General features: G+C 41.1%; 1 long non-coding RNA gene across 1 annotated transcript in view; it reads right to left on the reverse strand.

Annotated features, from left to right (window-relative positions):
• Positions 1-646: 646 nt before the first annotated feature.
• Positions 647-23,368, reverse strand: part of LOC140915319 (uncharacterized) — a 115,089-nt gene continuing 92,367 nt past the window's right edge. The window contains exon 3 of the long non-coding RNA XR_012160131.1: positions 647-712. This is a non-coding gene — a long non-coding RNA (uncharacterized lncRNA). The remainder of the gene's footprint in view (positions 713-23,368) is intronic.

Raw genomic sequence — 23,368 nt, forward strand, 5'->3', positions numbered from 1 at the left:
TAAAATACATCTCTCTATAGTATATTCATGTAAAATGCATCTTTATATTTAGGAGTCTTTTGCCAATAAACCTTTCAAAGGAAGTAAAGTTTATTTTTAAATATATTGCAATGTATGGTCTGGGTTAATAATTAATAATAGTAACAACAATAATTAAAAATAAAAAGTAGAGTATGGAGGGAAGTTCATTCTGTCTAAATACATTTGCAACTTTATTTGGATTAGAGAAAAAAAAGAGTTGAATTAAGAAATCAATAGAACACCAGTGCTACAAGATTGGGTGCGACTTACAACTTTGAGATAAACCAAGCATGGATTAACTACAGCAAGGCTAAGATTCTGAAAACATGGGAATAAAATATAATAATTTATTTTACAATCAAGACTGAAAAATATACTTTCTCCAATATTCAGTGTTCTAATTTAGCAAAGGAAAGCTTTTACATGGATGTCGTTGCCAAGGTAACCACTGCCTTCATATCCATGTGTTCAGCATATGTGTATCACTTTATCTTTTAGCTCTCAGAGGCAATATCATGGCACTGCATTTGGGAAATGATTTTAAAAAAAAGCGTATAAAACCTCTTAACATCTAGAAGATTCATTAAATGATCTCACTCAAGAGAAGCTTAAATTATTCTTTTTGGGCTCTTTTATGCTGAGGCTGTGAATGTGACTGAGTCCTTGTTATCTCTTCAAGCTCAGCATGGGGCTGTAAAAGGGAAAAAATGAAAGAAATAAACAAATCAATATCAATATATTTTTCAATATGTGTGCATAATTATAAAATTGTGTGTGGCCCCTCATAGATATACAGATGGTTTTATATGTACACACACATGTGTGTGTATGTATAGCTTGGACTGGCAAAACAAATCCATTTGGTTGACCTAAATGGTCTTACACCTTTGATCGCTGCACTGGCTAATACACTGTAATCCCAAATTCTACTGACTGCCCAGGCACTGACTGAAGCCAGGTCACATGATCCTGTGATTTAAAACAAAGAAACCACCATGATAGGTTAATTCTGATACTGTAGCACATTGTGGAAACAAAAGATTCAAGCCTTGGTCCATTCGGCAATGAGTGAAAATTTTGCATTTATGCATGGGCACAAGAAAGGCTAAAAGCCAAAGTGTCTAAAATGGCCATTATTTTGGCCATTGGTTGCTTTTGCTTTTGGGAGCCCAACTTGAGACACCCTAGGCCTAATTTTCAGAGACGCCAAGCACCTGCAACTCTTATTGACTTCAGTTGGATTTGTAGGTGCATGGAACTTCTAGAAATCATCTCCCAGGTGTCTATGGTTCACCCCCAAAGTGAAACACTCCAAATTAGCCAACTCTTGAAAATTTTATTATAGGTGTAGTCTTCTGCACTGGATGGAAGTAAGTTTTAGACCCCCTCTGCACTATATTCTTACTGTCTAGTACACTGGGTAAAAAGGTGTGTGCACCGAACATGGACATATCTGACTTTACATCTCATTGCACCTTTCGTTCAGCATTCGGGGCATTATTATTTTACTTGCTGCTTTTGAGGTTTCTGAGCGTTCCCTGTAAAAAAGAAATAATTGCAGAGAAATAAAAGTATAACAGTTCAAAGTGTCTTTACGTTTTATAGTTATAGCTGCAAAATTGTTTCCATTATAATTCTGTTCTGCCCCATCTGACCTTTTCAAAATACTCACCTGTTAGTGTGTAACTTTCTATACAGGGTCCAATTTTTTCAGTCTTTTTTTTTGCCCTACAGCCTGTGCAAAACTTGGGCCAGCCACATGCTTCTTGAAGCAAATGGAAAGACCCTGATTAACTTCAGTGGTCATTAGATCAGACCCATTATGAGTTAAGTCTGAATGAACAATAATTACACTTTCCCCCATATTTAGAAAAAAATGCTCAGTTGCTTTTTTCCCTAACTTGGTTACCTGGAAAATGGTGGAAGTGTGAAAACTAGCATCAATCAGTGATTAGCTCACATGGAGGAACAGTGCAAAGGGTGAAGCAGATGTTTTTGAGTTAACTGGGAACATATGGAAATTGCATAGTGAACATGTCCAATCCATAATTTTTAAAGTCTAGGGCCTTCTCCAAAGCCTGTGGAAATTAATAGAAAGAATCTCAAGTATTTCAGTGGGCTCTGGGTCTGACCTCTAGAGATGCACACTTTTAGCTAGGTTAATAGCATACATGTGGGGTCCTTGGACATAGTCACTTCTTAACACTCAAACTTAACATTGGTGAGCCTGCTGTATTGCAGATAAAGTTTATCTGAATGTGTGATTGCTATTCAGATTTCCACAACTCACTGCCTTAAAAGTCAGGGAAATTTTAAATAGATGAGTGAGTGACAGAATTTGGGACTGGATGACAGGGGATGGATCACTGAAAAATTGCCCTGTTCTGTTAATTTCCCCTGAAGCACCTGGCCCTGACCACTGTCAGAAGACAGGATACCAGGCTAGTTGGACCATTGGTCTGACCCAGCATGGACATTCTTATGTACTTCCCAGCAGCCATTTCTTTGACCTTCTCTACCCCAGTTGGACATTAGATCCTGAGGCCAATGAATGCCCCATTTTTCACAGGAGAATTGGTTGAAGGTCATCTGCCTACTCTGAAACTCCATCTGGAACACAGGTGAAGTTGGTTTCTTATCTGACTATGACTGGTGCAAATCAAGAGTAACTCCCTTGAAGGCAGTTTGGTTACATGAGCATAAATGGGATCAGAACGGGACCCATGGCTGGAGTTATTCCTGATGTGCACTGAAGTAACAGAAAAAAATATGACTGTGGCAGGGTGGCATTGGCTTGTTAAGAGGGAAAGAGTGTACCTGAGACTAGTCAGCTGAGCCCCTGTTGGGCTTAAGAGAAGACACGTGGGCCCCAGAGGGAAGGAGACTGGGTGAGTCAAGTCTGAGAGTTAGTCAGGAAAGAGGCAGAGAGCGCCCAGACATGGGGCTCTCACAGCCTGAGAGTGAGCAAGGGAGTATGGGAATAGGGAGACAGGCCAGAAGCCAGAAGGCCTGAGTAGTGGGAGGAGTCATCTTTGGTGCAAGGGGAAGGCCAAGGGGAGCACCCCGTGATCACTGTCCCATACAAGGGGCAGGGAGACGGAAAGTACCCAGCAGGAATGTGAGCCTTTCATCAAGCCTGGGAGGAGTGAATGCTGTTTGCCTTATTGCTTTGTTTGAACTTTTGAACTCTGGGAGTGGACTCTGGGGGAGAGCCTGAAAGCCATCTGAAGGATGCTTGAGAAGACAAAGAGCCTGGAGTCACAGGAGAAAATGGAGCCTGAATCTTTTCAGTTATGGTATTGAGCTTTGTGTTGTGATTTGAGGTGTGATATTAATAAATTACCCTGTAAAATGGAAGGTATTAGCCTAAGAGTGTTGGAGAAATAGTCATGAGGAGCCCTGAGCAGGGGAAACTGAGGATGGGTTACTTGCAGAGCCTCTCCATGCTGTGAGGGGGTGCTCTGAGATGGTGACCCCATGAGAGAGGCCCGTTATTATTTTGCCGTTTGTGTCTGTTACTTATATATAGGCTCCATACACACAGGGTTCTTTTGTATAACTCATATTTATTAAGCTCTCAGACTTATGCCCTAAAGACTTGCAAGGGCTAGTCTACGCTGGCAATGCTAAAGCGCTTTAACGTGCCTTGTGTGGTCACAGCACAGTGATGGGAGAGAGCTCTCCCAGGGCTCTAAAAATCCCACCTCTATGAGGGAGAGTGGCTGCCAGCACTGGGGCATTGTCTACACTGGGGCTTTACAGCGCTGCAACTTGCTGCGCTCGGGGGGGTGTTTTTTCAGTTGCAGCACTGCTAATTGCCAGTGTAGACAAGCCCTTGTCAAAATAGTTATTTTTTTATATGCTGAGATTTTCTCTGTTTTTCTATTTCTTACCATACATCAATTATAGAAATTATATATAGGGCTGGAAGGGAACTTGAGAGCTCATCAAGTCCAGCCCATGCGTTGAAGCAGGACCAAGTAAACCTAGACCACCCCGACAGATGCTTGTCCAACCTGTTTTTAAAAACCTCCAGTGTTGGGAATTCTACAATCCTCCTTTGGAAACTTATTTCAGAGCTTACCTACGCTTATAGTTAGAAAGCTTTTGCTAGTATCTAACCTAAATCTCCCTTGCTGCAGATTAAGCCCATTCCTTCTTGTCTTACCTGTGGACATGGAGAACAATTGATCACCATCCCCTTTATAATAGCCCTTAGCATATCTGAAGACTGTTATCAGGTCCCCCTCAGTCTTCTTATCTCAGGACTAAATATGCCCAGTTTTTTTAACCTTTCCTCATAGGTCCAGTTTTCTAAACCTTTTGTCATCTTTGTTGCTCTACTCTGGACTCTCTCCAATTTGTCCACATCTTTCTTAAAGTGTGGCATCCAGAATTGGTCACAGTACTCGAGCTAAGGCCTTGCTAGTGCTGAGTAGCTCAGGACAATTGCCTCCTGTATCTTACATATGTCACCCCTGTTAATATACCCCAGAATAATATTAGCCTGTTTTGCAACTGGATCATGCTTTTGACTCATATTCAATTTGTGATCTGCTATACCTTCCAGATCCTTTTCAGCAGCCCTCCCACCTATCCAGTTATTTCCCATTTTGTAGATATGCATTTGATTTTTTTCCTTCCTAATTGAAGTACTTTGCACTTTTCTTTATTGAATTTCATCTTGTTGACTTTAGGCCAATTCTCCAATTTGTCACAGTCATTTTGAATTCTAATCCTGTCCTGCAAAGTGCTTGCACTGCCTACCTGCTTGGTGTCATCTGCAAATGTTATAAGCATATTCTTCACTCTATTATCCAAGTCATCAATGAAAATATTGACAAGTACCGGATACAAGCCTGACCCCTATAGAGCCCCACTAATTTAGCTCTTCCAGTCTGACAGTGAACCATTGATAACTGCTTGTTGAGTATGGTCTTTCAACTTGTTTTGCACCAAATATATAGTAATTTCATCTAGACCACATTTCCCGAGTTTGCTTATGAGAATGTCATGTAGGGCTATATCAAAAGCCTTACTAAAAATCAAGATTTATCATGTTCACTGCTTCCCTTCTATACATGAGACCCGTAACCCTGCCAAAGAAGGAAATTAGCCTGGTTTGACAGGACTTGTTCGAGACAAATCCATGCTGGCTATTCCTTATAATCCTATAAAACCTGTAGGTGCTTACAAATGATTGTTTAATAATTTGTTCAGTACCTTTCCAAGTAGGCCGACTGGTTTATAATTCCCTGGGTCCCCGTTTTTCCACTTAGTTGTGCACACAAACCTTCCCATAACCATGGACTTCTATTTCTCTATGTAAATCCTTCCCCATGCCCTCCTCTCCTTATATTTCACAATGTGCTGGCTTGTGTGATAAAAAACTCATTTAAGTCATTATTCTGTGCATAGAGATGTGCCTTTCATTTAATTCATATTGAATATTCCTTCTACTTGATCTTTTGACTTTTTCTTATTTTTGATAACATATGTCTTGTCTGAGATCGTTGTTTCTAAAGAGTTGTCAACGTTTATCTTCTCTGAATCATCCTTGTATTTATTAATCTCTGAAAGATTTAAGTATTTGGATTGATAATCTGCCTCTATTTTACTTGGAGTTAGTCAGTGCTTCATATCCCGGATGGTCCAATTGAGTGAGCCTGCTCACTCATTTGCTATCCTGTTTGCTCTTTGGTTTATTTTTTTGGTGAGCAGGTGATGGAGGAGTCATTCAGATATTCCTGGCTATTGAACAGTGCTTAAAGTGGTCTGGAAAAAGTATGTATGTGCACGCAGGGGGAGGGGGAGTCCTATCATAATCTGGGAACAGCAACTTTGGTAAGACTGTGCTAAAGGCCACCTCTCAAGCGACCAGCATTAATTTTTAAAAAATGTCTGTTGCTGGGTTTATGACCCCTTACACTCCTCCCCCCCATATCCACACTTTAAGTACTGTCACTATGTGTCTGATTTTCAGGGCAGTGATTTCAGTTGGGGTTGCAGGTGCTCAGCACCTTTGAAAACTAGACCTTAAGAGTTGCATATGTTTTGCCAGAATTACTGAAGTTATAGCTAGCAAACTGACTGTAATATTATGTAACAATGTATGTGTTTATGTTTATTCTCCTCCATTGACCTCCATATTTAACTTGCTTAATGTACAACTCAAGAGCCTCAAAGCTGGTTCAGTCCTCAAAGCTCATTGATAGGACTCAAATATACCCACAGAGAGAATGTACTGAATAAGAAAGAGGGTTCCATTTTGGAAGTTGTGGTTCTGCTGTAATCCCACTTTAAACCCTGAAATTATCAACAGATGGGGCATTGCGTGGGAAGCTGACCAAAAGTTTGTTGTGCTAGCAAAATTTGAAAGTGCGTGAGGTTTATTAAGTCCTTTTATTACCGTTTGAGATATCAAGTATGCCAAGCCCCAAAGAGGAGATAAATTTAAAGTTGACACACACTTCGTAAGGTCATTTGAAATAGGGTGGGAATGCCACTTGCTCTTAGTCATCATAATGGAAAAATCAAGCTATAATGAGGTCCATAATACACAGTGAAAACAAAGTTAGGAGAAAATATTTACAGAGTTTCCTGTGTTAGCCTTTTGCTGCATTTGTCTATTTATTTGATTTTCAGTATAATCATTTATAGCCCAAATTTTTACACTCCCTTTCTGTCAGTTTTGCTACCAAGTGCAACTGAGCATCAGCATTAATTAGCAGTGAGCGGGGGCTGATTTAAAATCCAGGTGCTGAGCAATTTAAGAAGCATCAGTTCCCTGCAGTGAAGCAATTAGTCCCTGGAGTTTCTTTTTGTCCTTATCATGCCATGAATTCTGCTCAAGTTAAGTGTACACACACTACTGCTTATTACCTAGATGTAAGCAGAGTCTGAATGAGCTCTCCCCTGACATCTAGTGGTGAGCTATGGAAACGAGCTGATCTTGTTTGCTTGTCACAGCCACCCTGCCTAGGTGCTCAGCATGATGGGATTGCTTGCCCAAGTGATCACTTGTGGCTGGTGTTGGATCCCAGTCTCCTTTTGCTTATTGGGTCAGGAGTAATAAAGGATTGTTATCCTTATTGTGTGAACCGAAGGCAGCAGAACTGTACCAGGCATACCCCAATGGAGGGACTCACCCTCAACTGAATGGCACTTGCTAGGCATGGGACATGGGTTCCAAAGCCTATAAGTTGAGAGATAGAGTGGGGGCTAGTAGTTGGTGGTGTGGGCCTGGTTTAAGGGCCACAGACACAATTTGACCTTTCCTCTCTCCATGGTATAACAAAAGAGCTAATTTAGACTCAATTAAGAGTCTTGTTACATACTGCAGAGACCTAGTAGTATTAGACCTACTTTGGGACAGCGTCTCTATTGCAAGAGACTGCTCAGTGTGCACCAGCAGTGAGGCTCCCCCACTAACCGCTGAAATCACTGACAGTGTGTTAAGTGGTGGGCCCTGAAGACATCTCGGCTGATGGAGAGACGCAGTAAGTGGCTAATAGGGCCGCTGGCGGAGAGGTGTGGTGAGAGGGCCAGAGCAGAGCCCCACAGAGAGGCTGATGGGGCGATGAGCTGGTGCCCAAGCAGTGGAGCGTGTAAGGTGCCTCCTTACCCCACCTTCCGCCCAAGGTGGGAGGTGAACTCTGCGGATGAACCTCAGAACTCTGGGGCTGCACTGGCCAAGGACAGCAACTGTGAGTGGGGTGCAGAGGAGGGATGCGCACATTAAAGGAACTTCTTGTTTGTTGGACTTACGACCCTGAGGGGAAAAGGACACTGCCCAACTTACTTGGGGGTGGGTCTTTTGCTCATGGTTTGTGTTTATGAACCCTAGTTGCTGTGTTTTTGCAAATTAATGCTGAGTTAATTCCATGCTTTTATTAAACATTTTTGCTGAACTCAGACTTTGTACTTGTGAGAGGAGAAGTATTGCCTCTTAGAGGCACCTAGGGGGTGGTGTGTAATTGTCCCAGGTCACTGGGTGGGGGCTCAAGCCAGTTTTGTGTTGTATTGGTGAAAAGGAACCCCATGATACTTAACCCGGCCATTGTTGCTGCTGGCTCCACCTGGCAGAAGGGTAACATAAACCAACCAAACCCAGCTTTCCCTGCTGCAAAACTTCAAAGGAGAGACAGAAACTTTCCTTTACATTTTTATTTTTAAAGAGTTTGAGGTTTTACTTCTCACTCCATCTTCAGACTAGTTTCCTCAGGTATAAAGCACAGGTATATTATGGCTTCACACTTTTTTTTTTTTTTTTTTTGCTGGGTGGAGGGGGGCGGGCTGTGTCTCACATCTCTGGTCCCCACCATATTAATTAGGGATGGCAAAATCTCCAAACTTTTGCAGTTCAAGTTCTGTATGGATAAGCAGGCCAAAGTCCAGGAACTCATCTGGACCTCTCTTCTGCAAAGTGGGCAGAAGCTTGTTCTCTGGTACCATTCTAATATGTGGTACATTTTGCTTCTGATCCTAACTGTAAACAATAACATCTGTATTTCTGGGTTATTTAAGTTTTTGAGTCTCTAAGTGCTTTTGGATCAGATGCTGTTAGAAACTTGGGCAAAAGTGAAGGGAAAAGGACACATTGTCTTGTGTTATGCAAACTTCTTTTATCCATTCCTTGTTTTAAAATCATCGCTTCCATCGCATTTTCCAAGGAGAACTGGATTGAACTCTCTTGCAGCTCCTTACTGAGATTGCTGTCGAGCTGCATGAGACAATTCGCTCCTCCCAGGAATAAATATTAGAGCTGTGTGAAATGTTCACAATGAAGTCCAAAGCCTGAAGAAACTCGACTGGGTTTCAAATCTCATTAAAATCTTAAAACAGACTAGATCCACAAAAGGTTCAGAAACCTTCTGAGTGAACAGAGGCCCACTTTCACTGATCTATGGGAAATGTTATGATTTTTGTGTTAAAATCATGCAACATTTGTAGTTTTCATGGTTCTGCTTAGAGCTGAGAGAACTACTAATAGCTTAATTATCTGATCTTGCATTTTTAATCTTTCCAAATTAGGCACAAAGAAACTTTTGATTTTTTTTTTTAACAAATGTTTGCTTTCAAAACTTCTTTATGACCAGTGTTTCAGATTAGGTTACTTGGCCCCTAAATATTAACCATAAAATTAGCTTGTTCATGCTAATGACATTCTCTACTTTGTTTTTAATAGATGTACTCTGAAGCTCAAATTTTAAAATTGCTGCTCCCCGAGCTTTCTTTCTTCATTGAATGTGCCAGTTACTCTTTTAAGTAGAAGAAGTGGGTGAAACTTGCATGTCAAGGGACTGATTCAAAGCCCATTTCAAGTCAGTGGGAATCTTTCCATTGATTTGAATGGGCTTTGGGACAGGCCCCTAGGAACAGTTCTGTGCATGTGTACATTTTTCTAAAATGCAAAGCCAAATGTAAATGCATATTCACAGCAAGATGAGAACAGGTGTGCCATCTGCTTGTGTTTTACAAGTGTGATGATCATCAGATTCACACACTTTCCCCAAAGCTGTCTGAGTGCAGATAGGGGTTTTTCCCCCTTTTGTTTTGTTTTCATTTTGCAAGATTTCTCTGGAACACAGTGCAGCAGCAAAAATTCCCACCACTGAGAAATCATAAACATCCCCCATTGAATTACTAAATTATTCAATTAACTAGCTAATTATTCATTTAAAAAGCAGAGGTAGGTTAATTTGTTTGCAAAAATAGCCCAAAATTAAGCTATGAATGGACTCCTGCTCTGGCTCTGAGTTATGGCAAAGAGTATGGCTAAGCTGATAAAGAGTAGAGTGGAGCAGTTAATTCACATGCAATTTATTCAATGAATTTATCCCTTTGTTCTATTTGGGCCAGATCCAGTGTCCATCAAAGTCAATAGTGATATTTCCATTGACTTCTGTAGGTGCTGTTATTAGGCCCTTTTGAATTGTCCATGAACAGACTGATTTGTGTTAACATGTTTGCTATTTCAAAATATTTTGTTGTGTTTCTGTGAACATCTTCAGCATATGGATTGAAGGCTAATTGTGTCCTTTGAGTATTTGACATTTGCAATCCAATACTTTAGATGTATGCCACACTACCCCAGTCATACAGGGCTTGATTCCACTCTACCATCATAAACCAAGCATAGCTCCAGTGAAGTCAGGGGAGTTACATCAGGATAGGTGTAAAGAGAGCCAGGCCACAATGTGCTTTCTGATAGTTGTGTGAGTGCCTCTGGTGTGAACCTTTGCCAGGATGAATTTTCATGGAACAAGTAAAAAAAATCACTTGCAAGAATGGGTGAGAAAAACAAACATAGCGTGTTTGGAAGACTGTCAAAGTAGACTTGAGCAAGAAAACTGTGTATTCTCCCATCTTTTGCAAGGAACCATTGTAACTTCCCTCTTCCATAGCTATAGGCTTATTAAATTCTTTAGCATCTGGTTTGAAGCTAGTTTGAATATGTATCTGAGATACTGACTGGAGATGCTGAGAGAGAGAGGATATTAAATAAGAAACACTTTATTGAAAAGAAAGTTTGTAAATGGAAATATATATTTTAGAGTAAAATGTTTAAATACTTTGCTCTGTACAGGTGAACCCCAGCCTTTGGGATCTTAAATAATTGTGAGTTTCCATGTTGTCTGGAATTGGTTTTTGTTTTTACAAATTTGATGTTTATGAAGGTTTTCCTCAAGACATTGTAAAATTGGGGTTTAACTCTGCTAATGTATAGATCTAAATATGCTAAATAATGTAAGGTTATAGGTCACAGTGCTATTTGCAGCCTGTTCTAGAAGCTCTCCAAAATTAAGCCTGAGCTGCTGTCTGTGGATGATATTCCTTTTGCTTTCTTCTGTGTTTCTTTCTCTTTGTAGTGTAGGCTCTCAATGTTTTTCTGTGGAGAACACTCAATTTAATGGATTTCTTCTTCTGGCCACTCTATTTCCTCAGCTAGTCTCTACATGTAAACTGCATTTCTGATAATAGAGGCCCAAACTGGTGAAGCCATCAGGTTTCATTTGCATTAGTGGGTGGGAACACAGGGGAATTCCATACTACTATGCTTAGTGGAGATAAGGTCTAGGCTAGATCTATGTAGGCTGATTGTGGAAAGGAGTAGGGATAAAAACATAAAAATGGCCATACTGGGGCAGACCAAAGGTCTATCTAGCTCAGTATCAGGTCTTCTGACAGCGGCCAATGGCAGGTGCCCCAGAGAGAATAAACAGAACAGGTAATCATCAAGTGATCCATCCGCTGTCGCCCATTCCCAGCTTCTGGCAAACAGTGGCTAGGGACACCATCCCTGCCCATCTTGGCTAATAGCCATTGATAGACTTATCCTCCATGAATTTATCTAGTTCTGTTTTGGTATAGTCTTGGCCTTCACAACATCCTCTGGCAAAGAGTTCCACAGGTTGGCTGTGCGTTGTGTGAAGAAATACTTCCTTTTGTTTCTTTTAAACCTGCTGCCTATTAATTTCATTTGGTGACCCCTAGTTCTTGTGTTATGAGAAGGAGTAAATAATTCTTCTTTATTTAATTTCTCCACACCAGTCATGATTGTATAGACCTCTATTATATCCCCCCTTAGCCATCTCTTTTCCAAGCTGAAAAGTCCTAATATTATTAATCTCTCCTCATACGAAAGCTGTTCCATACCTCTAATCATTTTTGTTACCCTTTTCTGAACCTTTTCCGGTTCCAATATATCTTTTCTGAGATGGGGCGACTACATCTGCACACAGTATTCAAGATGTGGGAGTACCATGGATTTATATAGAGGCAATATGATATTTTTCTGTCTTATCTATCCCTTTCTTAATGATTCCCAACATTCTGTTTGCTTTTTTGACTGCCACTGCACATTGAGTGGATGTTTTCAGAGAACTATCCACAATGACTCCAAGATCTCTTTCTTGAGTTGTAACAGCTAATTTAGACCCCATCATTTTGTATGTATAGTTGGGATTATGTTTTCCAATGTTCATTACTTTGCATTTATCAACATTGAATTTCATCTGCCATTTTGTTGCACAATCACCCAGTTTTGTGAGATCCCTTTGTAGCTCTTCACAGTCTGCTTTGGATTTAATTATCCTGAGTAGTTTCATATCGTCTGCAAATTTTGCCACCTCACTGTTTACCCCTTTTTCCAGATCATTTATGAATATGTTGAATAGGACTGGTCCCAGTTCAGACCCCTGGGGGACACCACTATTTACCTCTCTCCATTCTGAAAACTGACTATTTATTCCTACACTTTGTTTCCTATCTTTTAACCAGTTACTGACCCATGAGAGGACCTTCCCTTTTATCCCATGACTGCTTACTTTGCTTACGAGCCTTTGGTGAGGGACCATGTCAAAGGCTCTCTAAAAATCTAAGTACACTATATCCACTGGATCCCCCTTGTCCACATGCCTGTTGACCCTCTCAGAGAATTCTACTAGATCGGTGAGGCATGATTTCCCTTTACAAAAACCATGTTGACTCTTCTCCGACAAATTATGTTCATCAATGTGTCTGACAGTTTTGTTCTTAGTTTCAACCACTTTGCCCAGTACTGAAGTCAGGCTTACTGGCCTGTAATTGCCAGGATCACCTCTGGAGCCCTTTTTAAAAATTGGCATCACATTACTATCCTCCAGTCATGTGGTACAGAAGCTGATTTAAATGATAGGTTACAGACTATAGTTAGTAGTTCTGCAATTTCACATTTGAGTTCCTTCAGAACTCTTGGGTGAATACCATCTGGTACTGGTAACTTATTACTGTTTAATTTATCAGTTTGTTCCAAAATCTCCTCTAATGACACCTCAATCTGGGAGAGTTCCTCAGACTTGTCACCTAAAAAGAATGGCTCAGGTTTGGGAATCTCCCTCACATCCTCAGCCGTGAAGACCGATGCAAAGAATTCATTTAGTTTCTCCACAATGGCCTTATCATCCTTGAGTGCTCCTTTACCACCTTGATCGTCCAGTGGCCCCACTGGTTGTTTAGCAAGCTTCCTGCTTCTGATGTACTTAAATTTTTTTGCTATTACTTTTTGTCTTTGGCTAGCTGTTCTTCAAATTCTTTTTTGGCCTTCCTAATTATATATTTACACTTCATTTGCCAGAGTTTATGCTTCTTTCTATTTTCCTCCCTTCCATTTTTTAAAAGATGCCTTTTTACCTCTTACTGCTTCTTTTACTTTGTTTTTTATCCACGGGGGAACTTTTTTGGTCTCTTACTATGTTTTTTAATTTGGGGTATACATTTAAGTTAAGCCTCTATTATGGTGCCTTTAAAAACTTTTCCATGCAGCTTGCAGGGATTTCACTTTTGGCATGATGCCTTTTACTTTTCGTTTAACTGCTACTGTGTTGGGTTGCTGTGGAGTTTTCCCTGCAACAGAGATATTTAAATTTAATTATGTTATGGTCACTATTACCAAGCAGTCCAGCTATATTCACCTCTTGGACCAGATCCTGTGCTCCACTTTGGACTAAATCAATAATTGCCTCTTCTCTTGTGGGTTCCAGGACTAGCTGCTTCAAGAAGCAGTCATCTAAGGTGTCAAGAAACTTTATCTCTGCCTCCTGTTCTGAGGTGACATGTATCCAGTCAATATGGGGATAGTTGAAATCCCCCATTATTACTGAGTTTGTTATTTTTATAGCCTCTCTAATCTCCCTGAGCATTTCACAGTCACTATCACCATCCTGGTCAGGTGGTCAGTACTACTGCTATATTCTTATTCTTGGAGCATGGTATTACTATCCATAGAGATTCTATGGCACAGTTTGATTCATTTGATTCTACGGTTTCTTTCACATATAGTGCCACTGCCCCACCAGCACGACCTGTTCTGTTCTTCTGATATATTTTGTACCCTAGTATTACTGTGTCCCATTGATTATCCTCATTGCACCAAGTTTCTGTGATGACTGTTATATCAATATCCTCATTTAATAAGAGGTACTTTAGTTCACCCATCTTATTATTTAGACTTCTAGCATTAGTATATAAGCACTTTAAAAAATTGTCAATTTTTAGCTGTCTCCCATTACATGATGTAATTGAATGGGATTCTTTTTCATTTGACTGTTTCTCATCAGATCCTACCTGTATTTTATCATCTTACATCCTCTCCTCCTTCTAGGACATAGAGACTGTCCATTAATAGATCCTCCCCTAAGGGATGCCTCTGTCCAAACCATGTGATCCTCCACACCTGTCAGCTTTCCCCCAGCCCTTAGTTTAAAAACTGCTCTACAACCTTTTTAATTTCAAGTGCCAGCAATCTGGTTCCATTTTGGTTTAGGTGGGGGCCCATCCTTCCTGTATAGGCTCCCCCATCCCCAAAATTTCCCCAGTTCCTAATAAATCGAAACCCCTCCTCCCTACACCATCATCTCATCCATGCATTGAGATTCTGCAGTTCTGCCTGTCTAACTAGCCCTGCATATGGAACTGGAAGCATTTCAGAGAATGCTACCATGGAGATCCTGGACTTCAATCTCTTACCTACCAGCCTAAATTTGGCCTCCAGGACCTCTCTCCGATCCTTCCCTATGTCATTGCAGGTCAATGCTCAAACCACTGAGTACCTATATGTACCACGACCACTAGCTCCTCCCCAGCACTATACATAAATCTATCTAGATGTCTCGAGAGATCCACAACCTTCGCATCAGGCACGTCACCATGTGTTTCTCCTGCTCATCGCAAACCCAACTATCTATGTTTCTAATGAACGAATCCCTTGGATGCAGGAGCAATAGGTACAAGGACAATAGTCCCTGGCAAATTATTCCATGCTGCTAACCAAATGATTTGTTTTTTGTCAGATAAGGCTGCCATTATCCTTGAGAATTCAAACCTGGTGCTAATTCTGCATGCCTTACTCATGAAAGTAGTTGCATTGACATAATTGGAACAATTTAGCTGAATAAGGGGAATGAGATTTACCTAACTGTGAGGTTCAAGTTGGATGCTTCTACCTAGAGGCCCTGGTTCAGCAAATCACTTAGGCATGTGCTTAAATGCTTTACTGGATTGGGACTATAATGGACAATAATGGGCTATGAATGGAACAATAATTATGGTTGAATGAAAATCTCAAATCCTTAATTTCTGTTCAGGTAATGGTTTATTTTATGCTGTATTTGTAATCTGATATAATACTATACAGCAGTATAATGCTGAAGTTCAGACTGAGTCAAAGACTCTGAAACCTCTTTTATGGCTAAAAACAAACTAGGATTATACCATTATTAAGAGAAAACAAGCTACTGTGTGTTAATTCATTTCCAGGAAGGCAGCTATGTGCAGTGTGGCTGAAAATGGGTGAAATTGCTAATCGTCAGAGTTTTCAGTGTGTTGATATCATGTTGGGTATGAGTTTCTCAAATCATTTTTTTTGCAGGCCAGGCATGGTGTAAGCTATATGTTTTCTGAGCATATAATTATGTATTCAGCCATTAATTTAAAAGGCTGTTTCAGTTTTGAATAATAGTAAATTAGCAATTTATTTCCTTGGCTTACCTGGAAAGAATTGATGCACCCTATTAAATTCCACTGAGTGGGCTGTTCATTTCTACTCTCACTCATGAGTAACGGCAGTTTTCCAACTTAGGTAAACAGAACAAAAATTGTTATTTTAAGTAATCGCAGACAAATAGATACTATATTTAGTGGTAACTGAAATCTCTATGATTGGGAGAAAGTAACAGGGTCTCTGCTACAAAATTGTGACTTTTAAATGGTTGTATTCTTGTTTTTCCTTTGCAATATCCCCTTTAAATATTGCTACAGTCTAAGAATCTCATATGCATTGATTGGAGAGGTTAGATTTGTACCTGCACACTTCATTAACAGCTGTTACTAATTAGTGGAGCTTAGTCACTGAGGAACCTGCTGGGGTTTGAGTAGAGTAGCTTTATATTTTTTTTATGGCATTTAAGCACACAATACACTTGCGAGTCAAAGAGTTTCATGGGGGAGTGCTGAGGTTTAGAGCAATTAGCATATCCATGGTGGCTGTAAAGCAATAGCCCTGCAATAGAGCGGGTGCAAAGGCTCACTGATCCAGTAGTTGCTCCTGGAGGGTTAATTCAGAGCAGCCTTCTGGAACTGAGCTGATGCAGTGGACAAGAGACTGTGGGGAGGCTGGCAAACAGTCCTTCCACTCATGGGGCTAGACTGTGCAATTTACACACAGCCCTGTATAGGGAATGACGTTGAACCACATCACTTCTGAGGGTGCAATAGGAAGGATGGTTCCTCAGCAGACTCAGGCTTTGCCTGGGCTGCTCAGGGCACATGATGGGGCACACTTTCCATGAGGATAGTGCAGATCGTTCCTTTTGGCCCGCTATTTTTGCTTGGTAGTACAAGACCTTGGTCCATCTTCCTGCGCTCAGGAAATGCTATTGTGATCTTACACTGGCTTCACAGAGGCAGGAGGCATTTACTGCACACATCTCTGCTGTGCTCCTATGAAAAGTCTGGTCAGAATCTGGCTTGCAAAGTGCAAGGACTAGGATTGTGACTAGCTCCTAAGTGGGGGAGAGAGATGAAGGAGGAAGGCTTCTTGTGCCCTATCCTCTCTCTTGAGCACCTGTCTAGGACAAGTCACAAACTCCTAGACTTAAGGTTAATATTAAGAATGCCTTCTTAGGTTATTTTTATAACAACATCTTAGTTCAGTGCATTGGTAATATAACACTGGGGAGTTAATCAGAAGGTACTATTCCACATGGTCTTGCTAGATCTGTCTGAATGTATAGGAGTTGGATCCTAGAGAAATGCTTCCTGTGTGCTGTGGTGTGCTTCTTAGGGATGGTGAGATGTCACCAGCTTAGTCTCCTTCTGACGAAGAACAAAAAGTAACAAACATTACATGTAAAAGCTTTGTATTGTCATTTTATGAGAGTGATAGAGGAAAATTGATGTTTGTTCCAGATAGCAGTCTTATTGATTGTACGTGGGGACAGTCAAAACCAGAGATGATCAAGTAACCAAATCTGTCTAGTGACCCCAAAAAGTGCTGAAGACAACAACTGAGGAATTGGCATATCACTGGGATGCTGCCTCTATTAATAAAGGAAACTCCAAAGATTTTTTTCCTCTGAGCCAGTTGTAAAACTTGTTGTGGGATCTGTGTCTGCAGGCAGGGTGGGCTAGAGATTGGTGAGTCTATTAATTTATTTCCCCATTTGAATGAAGATGCTTTCTGTTAACTGTAAGCCAGTAACAAAAAGAGAAGCAACACCCCTTGGCATACAACTTACATGAAGAACATTCACTCTGCTGTATTTCAGCTTTTGTTGTTGAAAATTATAGTGAGCATATTGATGGTATAGGAGTCTTTAGTTTGCACAACTCATATTTGGAGGTGAAGTCTTTGTCAGAGAAGGATGGGACCCTTCCCTTGGGTGATGATCTAAAAATATTTCCTATTTGGTACAATCTGGTTATTCCAAAGACAAAAAAACCCCTTGCTTTTCAGAAGTATCTTTCTGAGCCCCAGAAATAAGTGATCTCTGGCAGAGATGATTTTAGCAATATCCAGAGAGGACTAGAGTTGCATCAGAGGCAGGGGAAAAAGCTCCAGTACATAGTCAGCACCTAACCAATAATAATTCCTCATTTCTCAGCGTGCCCACAGAATTTTAACAAAGGGTTTCTAGGAGCCCCTGAGATCCCCCCTCCAGCACATTGCTGCTGACAGGCCATTGCTGCATTAGGATATCTCATTAGCATGCACAATTGCTGCCACAGAATGGAGGAGGAGAAGAAACGCTGAAAACAAAGAGGTTATATAATGAGAACAAGAAGGAAAATAGGCATCTAATCCATGATGTGTCTGTCAAAGGAATTGCCTCTCAAACCACTCCTAGCATTTGGCCTCTGGTATGCTGCAAACATGGATCAGCCGCCTGACAAGTACACCAGTGCATATCAAGCACACCAGTGTTCTTTCACTAGATTGATTTGTTGATCAAGCCGTCAGTCTGTTCCATCCCCTTGACGCCACTAGGAGCTGGAAAGCTGCTGGTTTACCCAGATGGAAGATTTGGGAGTCCCATTTGGTGTGCAGCCAGTATAGCCGTGACGTCCTTCTTCAACATCCACTCTGAGCCTCTAAGCAACCCTATATTCACACCCTATACGTTACCTCAATGATGTGTGTACAAATTATGCTTTGTAAAGCATCATTTGAAAATGAATGACCATTAATATCATTGTAAAGTGCATGTGATAATCTTTTATGTGAAGTTGTGAGTTCTCTCTGCATAATGTTACTAGAACATGCTTAAGAAAGACAGCGTAGCCTAGGTAAAGGTGATAAACAGGTCCATCCTAGACAAAGGAATGTGGGTTTACTTCGATTTACATGTTAGCCATAAACAAAGCTACCCTGCAAAGCAGCAGGTGTTGTCTTGAACCTGAACTCAAGAGACATGGCTCCTGCACCACGAAGAAACACAGGAGACTGAATCTCCAGGAGGCCTTTCTAACTTTGAGAACAAAGACAATTCTTTGGTAATATGAGGGACATAGAGAGAATCCATCTTTATCTTTCAAATAAGACAACAAGGGAAACCAGCACTTTGTACTTCTGTGAAAGATTCAGCCTGAGAAGGAGTCAGTCATGCTGGACAAAGAATAATTGGTGAGAGAAATCATCTTAAACAAAGACCATACCTTGCTAGATTCAGTTTCAGACTTTTAGATGTGTCTGTCACTTTATTTCTTTTACTTCACCTATGTCCTATTGTTAATAAACTTGTTTTATTTGAATCTAAACCAACCCAGTGCTGTGTCTGAATTGAAGTAATTGTGAACTCCAGTTGATGTGGCAAGCTGCTGGGTATTTTCAAAGGAACAACTGAACTGTATTCTGGCTCTGAGTGGTCCTGGAGAGGGCTGGACATTTCAGGGCAGATGGTTTTGGGGGAATTTGGGACTTGGAAGTATGTTGGGGCCTCTTGGCTAGTAGTAAGCCAGGCTGATGGAGACCAGAGTGCAGCTGTGGTGTAACAAGCAGAGAAACAGCATCTCCTCTGACATCCATAGACCCTCTGCCAGGATAGAAGCAGCTTGAGCTAGCCTGGTGGAAAATACTGCCACACTTTAGAGGGATCAGAGGATCTTCACCTACTATATAGCACTTACAAATGTCAAGTGTTGCCATATTGGAAATACTCATATTTCCCTTTTCTAAAGTATCTTTATTTCTGGGGTTTTTAAAATTGTGTAAAGGTAACACGCCATTAGCTTCCCCAAAGGTGTTTGCTTTGATATTAATAATTCTTCAGAGAAAACACATTTTTCTGATTGCTTTATAATTTGACTCCTGCCTCCTAATGTGATCTTTAGAACATTTAAAAGCAATATTAACCCATCATCAATCATGTCTGTGGAACATTGCCATGTGATCATTGAAAACACACCGGCTGCTTTGTGGCTCCTTCATTGACATTTCAAGCATATGAATGTTACAGAATCCAGATAATACCATTCCAAGAGTAAATTTATTCCTTGCAGTATTCCCCCCTTTTTTCTTACAGCAACAACATTGTAAGTAAAAAATAACTTTCACATCCGATAGCTGCTGACCTTTTTGAAAAGGAAGTTTGCCTTCATGGCAGAGTTGAAAAAGTGAATTGAGTGCTCATAAAACGTGTATGATTGACTGCCTTGGAAACCAAACTCCTGTAACCACAGAAGAGATGCATCAGCAATGAAAACAACCCTATTATCACCTTGCCTCAGCCTGACCCGGAGCAACAGTCTCTTTGGAACAGAAAGAGAGAGAGAGAGGCTCATTTTCCATTCTGGTTCATTTCCTTGGTCTCTCCGCTGAAATTGCCAGGAACGGTGGCCTCTAGTGGCAGTTCTGATAGGTCAAAGATTCCCATTGACTGCAATGGGCCTTTGGCCAGGCCTGAAGAGCTACAGTGGTCACTCATACAGCTTTGCCTTTGTAGGTAAATAAGGATACTGTACTATTTGTGATACTCTCAATGCTCAATGCAGTGGGTGCAGTTCAAGTTCACTCCATTTTGAGTGATCAGATTCTAAATACTATAGTTAACATTGGAAATATCTCTGGAACTGTGTACACCTTTAAATCAGAATGAACTTTGAAAGTTCACTGTATTAACTATAGGGAACACTTAAAAATACGGTGAATAATGGAGTAATGTTATGAGGGCTGTGTCGACACTTCAGACTATTTCCAACATAACTATGTCCGTGAGGGATGTGACCTCTGAGTGACATAATTGTGCAAGCACAAGCGCCTAATGTAGATGCAGTTATAGTGGCAGAACTGTACTTCTAGTAGCAGAGGTACATTCAGTTTTGTTCAAGAGTTGTGGAATAAGCTATACCAGTAAAAAATGTAGATTTGCCGGTATAATTATGGCCACACTAGGTGTGCTTTACCTTAACATACAGGTATTTCTATACAAATAAAGAGTAAATAGTGTAGACATAGCCTAAGTTGCAAAAGCAAAGCTTTAACATTTTTAGATGCTACCACAGTAGTGCTCTAAGCCATTTGGCATAGGCCACCAAACAACTGTCAATAATTTAAGATCATCATATACTTAGGTTGAAGTCCTGACCTCATTTGAGTCAGAGTTGTCGCCATTGACTTGAATGTGGCCAGAATTTCACATCTGGATGGGAGTTTAGCCAGTGATCTAGAAATAAGAGACTTCAAATTCCCTGAGCCATCCAGTTCTCCACATTCAGCATGCAGAACTGGTGAAGAATATGAGTTGGAAGATGGTGGAACTGATTTAGCTTGTGACACCCCAGTACTGTACATGATTTGATTTTTTTCCTGGGTACCTTTCTACAAAAGTGGGGGGTTCTTTGAGGACAGAATATGGCCCTTGATGTGAAATCAGTGTTCAGTCAAGGGAGCTTGTGGAGTTTTGAGGTTTTTGCAAATGTCTTAGACTATCTTTTGGGTTTGGAAGGTTCACAACCGATTTGAATTCCCAACTTTTTAAGCCTGAAAAGAAAAACTCATGGGCTAAATTGAAAGGATCATACGGGTTATAAAAGCCTAGAGGAGGGGAAGACTCAGCTTGTTTGGCTAGATGCAAGATTTCTCAGTGTGGGGGCATGAATAGACATCAGAACCACCCAAACCTTCCATATTGCTAAATGAGAGGAGTACAGAAAATGGTGAGAAGCATTGAGGGCGCCCCCACCAAAACAAAAAAAAAAGTGTAGGGTTTCATTAGAATCACAGGAATCCTATCTTCATTAAAAATACTGGGCCAAATATTTCATCCTTAATCAAACTACTCTCAATGTAACTAATAAAAGTTCTGCAGATTAAGGGCTGCAGAGTTAGGTCTTTTGGATTTGATTATCGAGCGGCTTCATTTTTTACTAGGGTATTTGCTCTCTCACCCTCTGCACGTTTTTTTTAGCTGAATACCATCCCAAAAATGTTCTAGTGCAGTCTGAATTCGGGAACCCAGAATATTGGAGTGCATGCAAAATTAGCTAGAATGAGTTCACCCACCTTGAGTGAAGATGAATGCCCTCTTCTACTAACAGTGACTTTAGTGGAACTCCAGACCTTTACACCAGCTAAGAATCTGGCCCAGTAATTTTGAACAGTGCTCTGAAAAACTTTCAGTTTTTCTCCTAAGTAATTGCTAGAGAAACCCTCTGTTATGGCTGTGACTGGTTTTTATTTTTGTAATTGTATTCTGTGTGCATTCGATTGGACACTTGACACCTCTTATTGTGAAAATCTTAATACAATAATAATACACCTCCCACCCCCATCCTGTGGGTGCCACAGATCAAAGGCTGCACTAATGAGGAGTCTTGACACTAGGCAAACAAGCCCTTTCTGAAAGAATCGTTACAGTGTGCTATAGATATAATCTGAAAAACATGTAACAAGAAAAAGACATGGATTATTAACAATATGGTGCTTGGATGGTTCAAAGGAATGAGGTGATAATGAGAAGGAGGTTGTGGGACCTGATTAATATAAAATAGCAACATGGATTAATCAGTTAGAAGGCCAGAAGGGACTACCATCTAGTCTGACCTCTGGTATGACACATGCCATAGAATTTCACCCCAGAAGTCCAGCATGAAGGCCAACACCTTGAGTTGAACAAGAGCATCCATTTCAGAAAGACCTCACATCTTGTTTTAAAGACTCCAAATGATGGAGAATTTATTTCATCTTCTGGCAATCTGTGCTAACGGGCAGCTATTTTTACTGTTAAAAATGTGTCTTATTTCCAGTTTGAGCTCTGTTGACACCAATTTCCAGCCACTGGATCTTGTTATGTGTTTGGGCTTGTCCACACTTAAAATGCTACAGTGGCACAGTTGTGCTGCTGTAGTTGAGTTGCTGTAGCGCTTCAGTGTAGATGCTGCCGACACTGATAGGTGTTCTCCGTCGGTGTAGGTAATCCATCTCCCCGAGAGGCGGTAGTTAGCTCAATGGAAGAATTCTTCTGTCGACCTAGCACTGTCTGCGTGGAGACTTAGGTAGGTTAATGCCGTCGCTCAGAGGTATGAATTTTTCACACCGCCGAGCAACATAGGGCTTGGCTACACTTGCGAGTTAGAGCGCATAAAAGGAGCCCCGGGTGCACTAGCTCACTACCCGTCCACACTGACAAGGCATGTAGAGCGCTCCTGGTACTCCACCTCGGCAAGTGGAATAAAGTGTGGTGTGCCCCCGCTGGAGAGCTGCAGTGCCAGTGTGGACACCCTAGTCTGTTAGTGCGCTCTGATCGGTCTCCAGAAGTGTTCCACAATGCCTGTTCTAGCCACTCTGGTCATCACTTTGAACTCTATTGCCCTACCCTCAGGTGACCAGCCATCAGTCACACTTGACCCTGTGCTTACTCACCATTTTGGGGCTCCCGTGGGTTATGTGTGCTCACTTTGGGACGGCAAATTATGCTATCGTGTAGACTGTGCTTGCCATTAAGTACGGGGGAATCATTGCTCTGTCTGGTGTGACCAATGCTGCCTCTGATAAGTGTTGCATTTTGCCTTTACAGATGCAACCTTGAGATCTCTGCTGTCCGTGTTATCACCGGCCGAAAGACTCCAAAGAATCAGAAAGAGGCCATGTAGAAGCAAGGAAGACATGTTGCATGAAGTCATGCAGCATTCAAGTAATGAAAATCAAAAAGTGCAGGAGTGGCGGGACAATGAAAGGAGGATCCGCCAGGAGAATGAGGAGTGCTGGCACAAAAGTGCGGTGTTCTGGCAGCAAAGCATGGATTGGCTGATAAGCATAATAGAGCGCCAAGCGGACTCTATCCAGGTGCTCATAGCCATGCAGGCGGAGCAC

Source organism: Lepidochelys kempii, chromosome 7 (assembly GCF_965140265.1).
Source record: "Lepidochelys kempii isolate rLepKem1 chromosome 7, rLepKem1.hap2, whole genome shotgun sequence".
Lineage (NCBI taxonomy): Eukaryota > Metazoa > Chordata > Testudines > Cheloniidae > Lepidochelys > Lepidochelys kempii.